The sequence below is a fragment of the Triturus cristatus genome, chromosome 1_1 (genome assembly GCF_964204655.1).
Source record: "Triturus cristatus chromosome 1_1, aTriCri1.1, whole genome shotgun sequence".
NCBI lineage: Eukaryota > Metazoa > Chordata > Amphibia > Caudata > Salamandridae > Triturus > Triturus cristatus.
In genome coordinates this window covers 1,029,692,201-1,029,705,227 of record NC_140579.1, presented here as the reverse complement: position 1 = coordinate 1,029,705,227, position 13,027 = coordinate 1,029,692,201, and positions in this window count along the sequence as shown.

Here is a 13,027-nt window from a genome sequence, read left to right as displayed (position 1 = left end):
AGTGTCAGTTTCCACTTTACACTTTTCAGACCCAGGATTAGGGAAGAAATGTGCAGATGGTAGGGGGAGAGTCTATGGAAATAAGCCATTGTATGCGGTGTGTTTAGCCAGCTCTTACCTCCTTGCTGGAAAACCATCCATTATGGATTTGGAAGATTTGATGCACTCTGGGACAAAATAATGCCACACTTTACAGGATGTGGTCATAACTGTGAGGAGTTACCCTGCTCCCATTGGTCAGAAGTGACCTCCTGCATGACCCATAGAACTTGGAATAAGCATCTGAGAGGGGCAGAGCCCTCCAGATCTGCTGCTTGAAACTTACTGAAGACAAGAAGTGCCCTGCTGAGAAGATTTTGCTGTGCAAAGAATTCTAAGGCCTGACCTCTGAAGACTGCACCAACTGAAACTGCAGCCCTGTGGATTACCTTGCTGGAAAAGAAGTAAAGAGTCCCTGAAAGCTACAGGTGAAAAGAGCTCAACTGGAAAATTATCAATTAATTCCGCAACCTGGAGAACCACCAGTGGATTTGTAAGGGTTTTGTACCAGTGGATTGTAGGAACTAAAGTCCTCAACTTTCAAGGACCCTCTTGGAGCTTCCAGACCCTTGGAGTGAGTTTGAGACACTTTGGTACCCTTTGAGGAACTTCAGGGGAAGTTCCAGAAGTTTGGAGAACTTTGGAGAAACTTTGAAAAAAAGCTCCATAGAGGGAGCGACTTAACTTGGCCAGCCAGGCCGCCTGCCTTGCACTGCAAGCCGGCCAAGCCATCCAGGTTCGTCCTGCTAAAAGCTCCATCGCATCAACTTCCAGAGATTGACCGGGACTAGAAAAAAATCTGAAGCTGGTGAACCCTCACCAGATCTGGGCTACATGAGGAGCATCGAGAGACCCCGTGAGAAAATTCTCCCAAAAAGTTTCTAAGTCCGCTCGTAGAAAAGGTGACCGGGAGCAACCGCGAGAGCCAAGCCGTCTGTCTTCCATCGTGTACCGACCTGGATTCCTGGGTGGCCCCGCTGAAGTGATCTTGGGAAATTTTCTAAGTCCGCTCCAAGGAAGCCGGCGAACCTTCACCGGATCTGGACTAGCTGGGAGCTTCGAGGGACCTCGTGAGAAAAAGCTCCAGAAAAGTTCCTACGTGTGAAGGTAGAAACTGAGACTGGGACCTACCGCAAGCTGTAGCCGCACAGAGCTCCATCGCAGTCGGCCTGAAACGTTGACTTTGACCCGGTCTATCATGAGCAGGTATCACAATATGGTGCTATAATCTTCTAAGTGCTATATTTGATTAAATCTTTGAAAATTCATATCTCCGGTTCCCCACATTGGAATTTTGTTGTTTTGGTGTCATTTTAAAGATAAAAATATGTCCTATTTTTATAAATTGGTGTCGGATTTTTATTATGTGTTGTGTCTTAATTATTTACTGAAATTGTGTTTTTAAATGCTTTACATACCTGTCTTTGAAGTTAAGCGAGTCTGCTAGCAGCCACGTTACCAAGGGTTGAGCATAGGAATAATTTTCCAAGACCTATGCTGAGTCCTATCATGTGTTAGTGGCCTTATTGCCAGTGGCAGACCTACATTTACCCCTACCAATAACCCACTTTCCAACATTTGGTGGCAGCGGTGGGATGATGCCAGTGTGCAGGGCCCTCGCTCCAGGTTAGGCTCAACTAACGGCATTTGGGGGCAAGATGATGTGCATACATGGGAATGGTGGTAGTAGACCACACCCCCCTGCGGGAGGGGTGGAGATGTTATGCAATGTCACAAAGTAATTCCAACAGTTTATGTATATTTGTAAATTGGTGCATAGTATTGAGTAGTGTGTGTGTTTAATAAATGTATTCTTACTTTTATACAGCAAAGTACAGACTGGACAATCAATTATTGAGGGTTATTTCTGCACACCTGCAAATAGCAATTACTAGCCCACACCACCTCCCTTGAGTAAGGTGGGGCACAAGAAACGGAGTACTTCACAGGTCTAAAAAACACATTTACTTGTTAATGTGGCTTTGTTGTGTTTTCACCCCTTCTTAGAGTTGGCGTGAGGATTAAAAGGGGGTGAACGAGGGATTGAAGACGCTGCGTGGTGATATGGACTGGTGCTTGGATTGGATGGAAGAGATAAGCAAGTTCCTCTGGGGAGGGCCGTAATGACTTGCTTCGCTTGCTTGGTGCCATTAGAGCTTTGGCTCACAGTAGGGGAGATTTTAATTTTCTGGTTACTCCCTTGGTATGAACTCTCTCTTATAGGGCAGTAAAATGCTGCTTTGTTTCCATTTGGGCATTTAACACGCACACGTTACTTTAGAAGCAAACTGCGAGGCACTAGTAACAATGATGCGTTGCCATGGCAGAGGGCAGTGCATGCCTAAGAAAAGCAGCGCTTTAAGCTCCACTAGAACATACAGCTCACTCTCCAAACACACAGAAAGGAGCAAGTGCGATGATTCTCTTGTGCATCTCTACATTGGCCACCTGACCTCAGAGTCACACGTGTCGACATTAATTTTTTAACCCCGTCCTGCCGATCTACCCATTTCCATGGGTGTCCGCAGGGGGGGCAAGGAGGGGAGCTCAGGGGGGGGAAGCAAGCGCCCCTCCTTGCCCCCCCCTGCGGACGCCCATGCTTGGGTAGGATTGGGCCAAATAAAGAGGTTTTCCGACCTATAAGCAGGGCCACTCTAATTATGCGGCAATAGGGCCAAATTATGCGGCAGGGTTGACTAAATTATGCAGCAAGTCAAGGAAAATTATGACCCATCTGAGCGCTGTGGTTTCTAGCCAGTGAACAGATCGTAGGACGTTGGTTTCTACATAATGACATGCCCGGGGTTGTTTCTGCACACTGATAGTGCTGGCGCTATGGTTTTTGCGCAGTGACACATATCAGAGCAGTGGTTTATGTAGGCAGAGCTGACCGTAGTACCGTGGTTTCTATGCAGGGAGCACATGTTGGGCCTGTTGTTTCTACATACCACGCCGCTCAGGGGGTTCTGTTCTCTGCATACTGAGGAAGTCTCATTGGCACCCCAAGGAGCCTGAGGGCGAAGTTTCTCCACAGTAAAAGACCTTACTGTGGTTTCTGCACTGAAGGCACATGTTAGGGGGGTAATTTCATCTCAGTGAGAATACCTTTGGTGTACTCCCTGCACAGTGGCAGGACGAAGGACTGCTGCTGCAGTACAGTGAGCTGATTTGGGCTGTAGTTTCTGCGCAACATTCAGCGAGCACGTCTCACTCACCTTGTAGTTGTTGTACAGTGTTTGCCCTGGTTATTATGGCTTTTCCACAGATCTCGGAGATGCGCTATCTGCACACTGCGCACAGTACGGTTTCCGAACAGTGACAGGCCTTGGGGGCTGTCGACCACGAGCAACTCACAGGGCTATGGATTCTGCACCCTAGCAGATCATGGAGCTGTGGTTTGTCCAGAGGGAGCCCCCTTGTGCTGTACATTCTGCACAGTGAGCACACCTTTTGTTGTACATTCTGCACACCTTGTGCTGTAATTTCTGCACAAGGAGCATACCTTGTGCTGTACATTCTGCACAGGGAGCATACCTTGTGCTGTACATTCTCCACAGAGACCATACCTTGTGCTGTACATTCTGCACAGGGAGAACACCTTGTGCTGTACATTCTGCACACCTTGTGCTGTACATTCTGCACAGGGAGCATAACTTGTGCTGTACATTCTGCACAGGGATCATACCTTGTGCTGTACATTCTGCACAGGGAGAACACCTTGTGCTGTACATTCTGCACAGGGAGCATAATCTGTGCTGTACATTTAGAACAGGAGTACACCTTGTGCTGTACAGTCTGCACAGGGAGCATAACGTGTGCTGTACATTCTGCACACCTCGTTCTGTACATTCTGCAGTCTCGCAATGACATTATTTTGAGCTATTGACATTGTAAATGGAAATGCCTTTAAAACAATTAAAAGGCATTGTTATTTACAATACCAAAAGCAACACCTATTGCATTGCATAGCGCGGTGTCCGTGAAGACGGTGCCGCGATTATTAAAGTTTAAAAAAAAAAGTGTGTTGGGCAGAGAGCATTGGCATAGCCAATAGGTCTCGCTTTTGGGAACTTATAAGTTTTTAGTTATGCAGCACAATATCCTTGGTGCAACAACTTAAACTGTTGCATGGCTAAACATAAGGTCCCAAAGGCAAGACCTATTGGCTATGCCAATGCTTGTTTAACTAGCAATTGCGATTTGGACCGTTTGACAATTTAAAATGGCTTAGTGCATCTAGCACGAAATTTCCTACATTTGCTAAATGCATCTCCTTGCTTATTGTGACAGGATGCTTGCATATCAATATTAGAAATAAGTACATAAATGTGTGTCTAAAATGTATTTGTATATGCAGCAACTTGCCCGATGCATGAGAATTCAAAATCGCGATGAATACCTAAGAATGTTCCAGTTTCCTCTGATTTGGATACGAAAATAACAAATGGAAATTAACACATTTAACACATTTATCTGATATTTGCTGAAGGGCGTTTATTTGAGCAAATAGGCCTCATTACTCAAACGAATTTCACGTCGGGGCCTGCTTGTTTCATTTACATGTTCATTGCTTTATGTAATGCCGTGAACATCCTTGGAGATGAAGTGAACTGATTTCATGAAGAACAATAGCCGACATAAAACGTCTGCGCAACCATCAATTTGCTTTTATTTCACAATAATAGCTACTAGTCAAAGGGAGCATTATTGCAAACTAGCAAGCACAATCAAAGTTATTAGAAAATATATCACTGTAGCACCTGTGCTCCTTTAGTGCTGCATTTTCTGTGATTAGAACCCACTTTAATTACTTTTCTGGTGTGAAGCATTCAATTGCACAGTTTTTCATTTTATATTTCAAACTACTCTTTTTAAGTAGGTAGTTCTGCTAGGTTCATTACAAATAGAATTACTCAGTTCAGTGAATAACAACAGAGTAGTGTTTTTCTGCTGCTGGATTCTTGTAAATACGAAGAAAATGCACCCTGATATATCAATTAACAACGTGTAAATATATCAACATGCCTGGAAAATGTTGAACTGTAAATAAGGATGGCAGTTGATTTCAGTTTAACAGCAAACAAACTCCAGTCATGAAGAGTCGTTATGTACAGTCTGAAACCATAATCACTTTTTCAAATCATAGCAACGAATTCAGGGGATATTGTACCGCGTGAAGGGCAAGAAGACCTATTGCACTTTACATTTTTTACATAGTGCCAAATACTACACTAGCCGTTTCTAAACGCTATATATTGCAGATATTACTTTTACCCTACTCACTGACCAAGAAACCCTCCAACAGCCACACCAACAAGAAAGCCAGCTGGTTTACTGAAGACCTCCAGGCCTCCAAGCAAACCTGCCGAAAGCTAGAGAAGAACTGGCACCACGAACGAACACCAGACAGCTATGCAGCCCACAAGAACGCCACCCGCAGACACCACCACCTAATCAGATCCGCCAAAAGGGCCTCCTTCAAAGACCGCCTAGACAACAACGCACACAACAGCAAAGAGCTCTTCAACATTGTGAAGGAACTCACAACAACTCCAGCTCCAACACCAACGACATCCCACCCTCGCAAGACCTGTGTGACTCGCTGGCCACCTTCTTCCATCGCAAGATCGCAGACATCCATGACAGCTTAAACGCCACGACTGCCCCGACAACCACGAGACCTCTGCCCCCACGACCACCATCCATACCAACCGCCTACTCTCCTGGACCAACATAAATGACGACTACACCATCAAGATCATGAACACCGTCCACTCCGGTTCTCCGTCAGACCCTTGCCCGCACCACATCTTCAACAAAGCCAGCACCGCCATCGCACCCCATCTCCGGAAGGCCATCAACATTTCCTTCGAGACAGCTACCTTTCCGGAGAGCTGGAAGCACGTCGGGTCAACGCCTTACTCAAGAAACCCAAGGCGGACGCCAAGGATCTCAGGAACTTCCGGCCCATATCCCTGCTCCCGTTCCCGGCAAAGGTCATCAAGAAGACCGTTAACAAACAACTGACCGGCTACCTCAAGGAAAACAGCATCCTGGACCCATCCCAGTCCGGGTTCCGCAGCAACCACAGCCCCGAAACCGCCCTCATCGCCGCCACCGATGACATCAGGAACCTGCTAGACAACGGAGAAACCGGGGCCCTCATCCTTCTGGACCTGTCAGCAGCCTTCGGCACGGTCTGCCACCACACACTACGCACACGCCTCCACGACGCCGGGATCTAAGAGAAGGCCTTGGACTGGACCACCTCCTTCCTCTCTGGCAGAACACAGAGCGTCCGCCTCCCCCTTCCGCTCCGAAGGCACAGAGATCATCTGCGGCGTACCCCAGGACTCATACCTCAGCCCAATGCTCTTCAACATCTACATGACACCGCTCGCCCACCACGCCCGACTGCGCGACCTCAACATCATCTCCTATGCCTATGATACCCAGCTGATCCTCTCCCTCACCAAGGACCCCCACACCACCAAAACTAACCTCCACGAAGGAATGAAGGCTGTCGCCAAATGGATGATGAACAGCCGGCTGAAGCTGAACTCAGACAAGACGGAAGTCCTCATCCTCGGACCGACCCCCTCGGCCTGGGACGACTCCTGGTGGCCGACCGCATTGGGAACAGCTCCAACACCCACTGACCACACACACAACCTAGGGGTCATCCTCGACTCCACCCTCTCCATGAATAAGCAGGTCAATGCCGTCTCTTCCTCCTGCTTCAACACCCTCCGCATGCTCCGCAAGATCTACAAGTGGATCCCCACCGAAACGAGAAGAACGGTGACCCAGGCCCTCGTCAGCAGCAGGTTGGACTATGGGAGCGCAGGAGCCTCGGCCAAACTCCTGAAATGGCTTCAACGCATCCAGAACGCCTCTGCACACCTGATTCTCGACATCCCTCGCAGTAGCCACATCACACCCCACCTGAGAGACCTGCACTGGCTCCCCGTCAACAAGAGGATGACCTTCAAGCTCCTCACCCACGCACACAAGGCACTTCACAACACCGGTCGAGCGTACCTCAACAGACGACTCAGCTTCTACACCCCCACCCGCCAGCTCCTCTCCGCCGACCTCACCCTCACCACAGTCCCCCGCATCCGAAGAGCGACCTCCGGCGGCAGATCGTTCTCCCACCTCGCCGCCAAGACCTGGAACACCCTCCCCACCCACCTACGGCAGACCCAAGACCTGCTGACCTTCAGAAGGCTCCTCAAGACCTGGCTTTTCAAGCAGTAGCAACATTCCCCACCCCCCAGCGCCTTGAGACCCTCACAGGTAAGTAGTGCGCTTTACAAATGCTATGATTGATTGATTGATTGATTGACCACAGAAAGAGGGAAGACCGAGTCTGCATTGCTGATAGTGTACAAACAGCTTCACTTCCTGAAAATGGAAGAAATTAAAGTAATGTCTTCAGAGTGGCAAGTGGCAAGAACTAGTAACAGAAGAAGTGTGCTTGAGAACTAAATGGCAGAGTTGATAAGGATACTCGAAATGCCTGCAGGAGGAGTTGAAAGAAAAAAGGAAGTTAATAGAGAGAAACTTCATATCTGATTTTATAGGGATAAACAAGAGGTATTTGTCTCCCGTCCGCAATCACCCCCCCTACTTTGGAACATGAAGGTACAGGGACATGAGGCCCCTTGTTTCACTGCATACCTCTGTTTTTTGATTACGGGAAACATTCTATGCTGATGAGGTCAATGGTCATCCATAACATAAGGAGATATAGACACATTACAGACTATTTGCTAAGGTGAAGTGGACATCTGGCTTCATGTAGTTTTCTTTGATGAGATGAATGCAGAGACATTTTAAGGTTTGGACAATGTGGGCTCTGAACCAGGGCCCCAGCCTTTCAGGGGGCCCCCTGATAAAGCCAGCTCGTATCTGCAGAGTCTTACCCTGATGACCTTGAATAATTCTTAAACAGATTGTTTTAAAAATTATTTTCCTTTAATTTATTTTTAATGCGGGTGATGTGTGAGGGTCTGTTACACACATTCTTCAGAAAAGAAATTGTGTTTATGTTTCATGCAACATCCATAGAAAAGTTTCTTTCAGATCAAAACAGGACCTCACATATGCGAAATGGGAGATTATTTGCAGTAATACTATTGAGCTTCTGTTGTTATACAATATTGAAAACAAACTTCACTATCCCTGAATATTAGATGTAAACACAATTAGAAATTGAGCCAGCATGCCTGTGTACTGACAGTGACCTGGCCAAAGAAAGCATGAAAGAGCTGAAATTGGATCATAAATTCAAAGCTGTTCCAAACAGGGGCTTCCAAAATATGTTTAGCCCTGGCCCTTAAAATCCTTAATATGTCCCTGGATGAATCCTTCTTCAAAACAGCAACACATTTGAACTGTAGTAGACAGTTTATTAAAGAAATGACATTCTCAATTTTCAGTTGACATGATGCCAATACAAATGAATATGTATGTACAAATACAAATACATGGCAGATTCATCCGCATCTTCGTCCTCTGCTGTTTCAGGTGCCTCACATGTGGGTGGTGGTGGTCTGTCTCCAGCACTGTGTGGCAGTTACACCTCAGGGGCCGGAGATGTGGATGGAGTGGTAGCAGCAGCATGCATCGGCGCCTGGCCTTGTGGCAGCAATGCCATGAGGAGGGTCTTTATGCCATTGAGGGACCTAGCTACCTCTCGCTGGTGTGCAGCCATTCTTTTCGCACGCATCCGCTCCGTGTTTTCCATGAGCCTCCGCATGAGTCCTAATTCCCTGGCGAGCTCGCTAGAGCCACTCTGACTAGCCAGTCGTTCTTGTCGCACAGTCAGGACTCTTGCGATGTCAGCCATGGTTCATTGAAGGGCATGGAGCAGACTGTTGGTGTCTGTAGGGACTGTGAGTGGTCCGTGATGGGACTTAAGACACCCATGTATGGCGTCCAGTTTGTCTTCCATGCGGTAGAACCCCACCTGCACCTGTTCAGCCAGCTTCTCCTGGCACCCCAACACACAGCGTTGGAAGGCCATGTGTTTGTCGTGGGGATCCTGGGAGGCAGCCGTGGTAGTGGGTGCTGCCTGCTGTGTGTTCTGTGCAGGGGGTGGGTTCTCCTTGTAGCAGCTGGACTGCCCTGCTCCTGGAAGTGGGCTGCGGAGGCTGTCCACGAGCTGTTGGAGGGCGTCGAGTCGAAGGTGTGGTGATCCTCTTTGTTATCAGAGAAGAGAGGTTGGGACTACTCTGCAGGAGGTGTTGAATTTCCCTCTGCAATGTGAAGGGGAGATGCAGTTTAACATTGTGTTCACATGTATGTCGACGTATTGTACATGTTTACATTCGGACTGAATGACAGTGTACATTGTGAATGTTTGTGGGGAGCTGCCTGTATGATGTGGGATGGTGGACATTTCGACAACATCACGGATGTGTGTTTGTATTTGTACATTGTCAACTCATATTTCCCTACGATGCCATATGTGATTGGCCAGTTTCTGCACACAAGCGGCACCAGTTGTGTCCCCTGTTCTGTTGTGGATGTGTTGTGGACTGTGCCACATCGTTGTCAATGTTGATGTGCTCTGCATGTGATGTGTGTGTGCTGCATTTTGGGGGAGTCGCCCCTGCAGCTCTGATTTGGCTGCCCCTTATCCCTTACATGCGATGTGCCTCTGACTTCTGTGCTTTTACAGTGCTGGGATGTTGCATACTTGAGTGCATTGGTCTCTTGGTGGGAGTTTGGGGTCTGGGGCATGGTTTGCCAGCAGATGTGCTATGCTTACTTGTGCATGTGTGCCATTGTGCCCCGTCTCACCCCGTCCCCCCAGTCCCTGGTCGTTACTCACCCTGTTGCTGTTGTGTCCGGTCATGTTGAGCAGTATCCGGGCCCCCGACTCCTGCCACCATCTCCCCACTGATGACTGTGGACACCATTTCCTCCATCTCATCCAGCTCCTCCTGTGGCTCTGGACTCCCACCTCCAGTCTGCATTGCTGCCTTCCGGTTGTTTGCGAGTTTCTGCTTGGTTTTGCGCTTGACATCATTCCAGCGCCTCTTGACCTCTTCCATTGTTCTCTTCAGCACTCTGACTGCATTCACCTTGTCCACGATGGTCTGCCATATTCTATTTTTAGTTGCCAGTGACAGAGTGGAGGTGATGAACAGTAGTTGATGGTGTTCTATCACCTCCATTATCAGCATCCTGTTTTCCTGCGGACTGAACCTGTTCTTCCTACTCTTCTTGTCTTTGCCCTTCCCTGACCCCGAGGTCCCAGGCTGGTCCTCCGGGGGGCTTGTGGGGTTTTGGTTGTCCTCTGCACTTGCTCCGGCTGACTCCATTGTGCTTCGCTGTTGTTTGGCTTTTGTATGTGTTTTTTTCTACTTTTGTAGTGCTTTTTCCCGCATGTCGCTTGGGGATTGCAGGACTGTGGCTGGTTTATGCTGATTTTTGTTTCGCGATTTGCGTCATCGCCACTTTTTTCGCATTTGTGTTTCGCATTTTTGTGGTGTTGCGTTGATTTGATGCGTTGTGGTGGGTCTATCGCATGGTGCCGCCGTGTTGAGAATACCCCGTTGACTCAGTGTTGTTTGCGTTAATCTACGTTTGCGGTAGTTATCACAAGTTCTTGAGAATATCCCCCCAACTCTTTAGTACACTTCTGGACCTATGTATACTCTGCCAGGAAGAAGGACTGCTGTACTGCTGAACTTCACCCTATCGGTCTGCGCTCTGTTGGACTCCTGCTGTGCTGTGCTGGCCTGCTGTATGTTGCCCTCCTTTCTGGGTGAAAAGAACTGGACCTGCAACTCTTGAACCCAGAACTTAAGAGTCACTCCAAGGGCTAGTTGGCTGACCTCCTGATCTGATGCCTCTAGAAAATAACAGGCTTTCAAAAACCTTACATCTTCACCTGGACTCTGCCATCTTGAGTCTACCCTGCCAAGTGTTGCCACCCCATACCTGGGCCCTTGGACATGGGCTTTAGGTGCTTTGCCTGCCTCTGTGGTTCCAGTGAAATCAACGTATCTCTTCTGCTCCACAGTGCAACCCAGAGCAGAAGCAACACATCTCGGCTGCAGCGTGAATTGGACCTATTACAAAGACTTACTTCGCCGCCACAGCCCTGCAACGCCTTCAGAACTGCCGCTGCATGACACATACTTGGTGCAGGCCCTAGCTTCTCTCATCTGACAGTCTCAACCATCATGCCAGCCTCGCAGCTTTTCGTAACGGACGCATCGCCCCTGGCTTCATAATGTGGAGCTCCATGCCAGTGCAGGGAGCAGTGTATCTTCTCACAGCATGTCCCAGAGGAGCTGATGGAGAGGAGGGAGGCGAGAGAGTTCAAGCTGGAAATGGTCAGACTCAGGATGGAAGAGAAGTAACTGGTCCTGGAGGCAAAACAAAAGAAGCCTGAGGCTGAGAGGGCTTTGGTGGAGAAAAAGTTGCAACAAACTCATGAACTGAGTTTAAAAGAGCTGGATCTCAAGGCCAGCAGTGATGGCGGCAGCACACCTGCAGTGCCTGAAGGAGACAAAAAGGTCTGCATTTCTATGGATTTGGTTCCCAATTATGTAGTGGTTGGAGATGACATTGACGAGTGGTTTTCTGCCAATGAGGTAGCCCAAAGAGTTCACAACATCCCAAAACAGCACTGGGGGTAGTGGTTTGTGGAAATACATGCCGACAATGGGGCTAGACACACTTCTTACTTTAGAGGTTGGGGTTCAAACCAGATACTCTCCCATGAAAGCCATCTTGGAAGCCACATTTAGATTGACCCCTGAAAATTAAAGCCAACGGTTTAGGGACAGCCAGAAGCTCCCCAACTAATCCTGGGTAGATTTTGTCAACTACTCCAGCTAGGCACTGAATGGTTAGCTGCGGGTAGCAAAGCTAATGATCACAATGGGCTGTACAATCTAATTCTGAGAGCGCGCGTGCTCAATATTTGTTTTCCAGAGCTGCACCAGCACCTGGTTGGCAGCAAGTTGATTGACTCCAGGAAGCTTGCTGAGAAGGTGGACCTCTAGGCCAGCACCAGAGTGTCCAAAGAGGAATCTGGGGGAGACTCCCACTGGGGTGGTTAGGGGTCACAGCAGAAAAAAGAGGGGGAAGAAAAACTCAAAAATAAGGAGTTCTTGAAAGGTCACCAAAATAATTACCAAGGGAGTAATGGTAACCAGTCCCAGTCTGAGCGTTAGAAGAAGAGACTCTTTAACAAGCAGAAAGGAAGGTTTGTACCACAATGCACCGAGTGCTGTAAGGATGGGCTCTCCAAAGGTGACTACAAATGTCCCAAGAGGGCACAGCCCCTCACTGGTGGGCAGACACCTAGGTTGACGAGTGTAGCGCTCTGGCATAGGTAGGCTTTTGGGGAGCAGACAGAGGTAACCCTAGTTTCCCTGGGGAATAAGGAGAAAGTGCCAAAAGCTCATTTGCCTGCCAATACTTGTACGTATAGGCAGTGAGTCATCATCAATGGGCCATAGCTAGAGACTCATGAACCAGCATGACTGTTGTAAGGTGTCAGCTCGTTTCCTCAGAGCAAGTCCTACCTAACACATTCCACCGAGTCATAGTCACCAACGATAATGAGAGTCATCTACCGGTGGCTCTGGTTCCCTTTGAGCGGCAGAGGAGTCTCAGGTTCGGTAAAAAAAAGCTGTGAGCCCTGCCATGCCTTTAGATTGTCTTTTGGGCAATGACCTGGAGCTCAGTATCTGGAGGGAGGTAGAGATCAGGTCACCCTTGGAGATGATGAGATTGCCTGAATGCGGATGAATAATCACAATGTCCCTGGTTGCCCAAAAAGGGAAGCAAGGGTGTTTGTAGCCTGGAACAATGGCCCAGACAGCTGCCAAGAAGGGCAGCAGCAAGAGGCATGGTAAACCATCTCCCCAAAGTTCCCTCGAGGTCGAAGTTGACAAGGCGACTGAGGAGGATGCCCCTGAGCGGCAGCTTGAGCTTGCTGGTTGGCAGGTTTAGGGTG